This window comes from Electrophorus electricus, chromosome 8, assembly GCF_041902795.1.
Source record: "Electrophorus electricus isolate QZ-2024a chromosome 8, ASM4190279v1, whole genome shotgun sequence".
NCBI classification, from domain to species: Eukaryota; Metazoa; Chordata; class Actinopteri; order Gymnotiformes; family Gymnotidae; genus Electrophorus; species Electrophorus electricus.
Window position 1 is genome coordinate 24,767,501 of NC_137504.1, and position 2,500 is coordinate 24,770,000.

General features: G+C 41.5%; 1 protein-coding gene across 3 annotated transcripts in view; it reads left to right on the forward strand.

Moving 5' to 3' along the window:
* Positions 1 to 2,500, forward strand: part of LOC113587087 (voltage-gated potassium channel subunit beta-3) — a 39,560-nt gene that overhangs the window by 24,598 nt on the left and 12,462 nt on the right. The window lies entirely within an intron of this gene.

Sequence of the window (2,500 nt, forward strand, 5' to 3'; positions counted from 1 at the left end):
ATGACAGCTTTTGGAGGGCAAGTACAGGTGGAGGACCTTAGTCAGATATCAAAAACATATTGTTTCTGCTCTGTTTGCACGTCCACAGACCGGAGCGTTCTCCGTTTCCTGGGCAACCTAGTCGCTTCCGGGTTTACGTCAGTCTCTGTGGTTACCTGTCTCCTCCCCTTAGATTCCAGCTGTTTTGAGTTTATCCCTAATTGTAGTGTTATAAAAAAAAACGTCCCTAGGTATCTTGTTTTGTCTTTGTCTTGGAGTGTTTCTGTCATTGTGTTTCTGGTTCGATCTCGTTTTTTCCTCTGTGTTTAGCCCGTTCTCGTTTGTTCTCCGTGTTCAGTCCGATCTTGTTTGTTCTCCGTGTTTGGTTACCCTTGCTACATGTTGCTTTACTTTTTTAGTTCTGTATCTTCGTCGTCAATATTGTTTGTTCATCTTATGTAGCCCGGTTCTATGTTGTTCCTGTTTGTCTGTCTTTATGCTCACCGTTATGTTTTATTCCCTCGTTGCCCATTTCTCGCCCTCACCCTGTTATCATATTATTTTCTATTAGTTTGTTTGTTCTTAATTTTATTCTGTATTGTTAGTCTGTGTCGATTATTAAACTTATTATTTGTTTATTCTTGTCAATCAGTTTGGTTTGTTATGGCGTCGTCACTTTGCACGTGTGTTCGCTCTCCGCCCCCTCCCGCGTTACACAAAAGGCGCAGACATCCTCTCGCAGATAAATTCCAAACTCTCCCGGGACCTAAATGTCCATGGCGAATCCAGAATTTTCTCCCATCTAGAAGGGCTAAGACCACAAAGGTCACGAAGGCTTTGTCTCAGTCTATCTAACATGTTACTGACTGGCTCATGTACCAACATAACAACTAATGTACTATAACATTGAGGAGACAGAGGCAGGATGCAAAAATGATCCATCATTTGAATAAACACAAACGTTTATTGAACACAAAAAAAACAAAAATGAAATTAAAGCACAAAGAACAACACTCAGCAACTACAAGACAAAAAAGTGACAAAGGATAATAGTCTTGAGCACAATAGGGTAGCTGAAATACAGGGAACATAGGGTCAAACACCAACAAAATAACAGCGGAGGGGAATGGTGATAAAGACACACACACACACAGACATACACAAGACATTACATGTACCGTGGCATGTACCAATTCCTTCTTACCCCAAGCAGAAAAGTATGCATCCTAAAGATCACACAATTCCTCCATGGCTGAAAAGGCCCTTTCATAGGAAACTGTCAGCCCCAAAAAATTCTACACCCTCTTGATAGTGGCTACACAAAAAGCTTACTCTTCATCACTATCCATAAAACCACCCTTATGGTTGAGATAGGCACATTGTTTTTGTGGACTGCTAACTGGGGAAATGTTATACACTAGGGAATCACAGCACTGTTACAGAAGAATTACATCACTGTTACAGAAGAATGACAGCTCTGTTACAGCAGAATTACAGCACTGTTACAGCAGAGTGACAGTTTCTTCTTTCAGGGTTTGTAAAATGGTGGGAGTAACACTTAGAGTTACTGAAGTCAGATGTCTTTTTCTAAAGACATCTGACTACATTAGAATGTTTGATAAAGGATGCTGCCATTTATCAGCAATGTTTTTTTTTCATTTTAATCAAAGTAAACATTTGTTTTCACGATAGTTGATGTGAAATAAAACATTTTTATTTTGGTGGTATGTGAGCGTGTGTATACGTGAGTATAGATATGTGTGTGTGTGTGTGTGTGTGTGTGTTGTTGGTCAGCCCTCTTTGACACTGATAGTGCAGATCTGCAGAGAAACTGAAGGACTGTGTGAAGAGAAGAGGGACGAGACGAGTGGACACACACACACACACATCTATATATATATATATATATATATATATACACACACATACGGTTACGCGCACGTGTCACATGTGCGTGTCTGATACTGGAAATATAAAACATGAAAGAAAATGTTTGTCACGCATGATGAGCCTTACTGTTTTCAACATATTCCTGTGTGAACGTGCGCTCTCTCTCTCTCTCTCTCTCTCTCTCTCTCTCTCTCAGTTTTCCTGCCTCACCATGATGGATAGCTGCGCCTTCGCTTTGCTTTTTTAGATGATATTAATGATTCATGTGCCTAATTTAAAAAAACCCCCTCAATTCTCAAGATGGTAATAGATCTACAACAATATAGCGAATAACCAATACTGTGATCAGATATGCGCGCGCACAGACACACACAAACCAATACAACAAATGTGCGCATATTTGCAACATTTCTAAAAATAGCCAGGCCAGGCAAATAAAAATAGCCGGAGATGGCGTGGCCGACTGGATCTAAACACGCTCATAGTCTGAATTTTCGGGGAGATTGGACAGTCACGAGGGAATGCGGGGAGCGGTGCAAAGCGCGGCGGAGATGAAAAAGATGCGTCGCTGCTCGCGCGGTCACCGATCAGCCTTCAACCGCTCGCCTCCGTCCAGCTGGCGCCAAAGCTG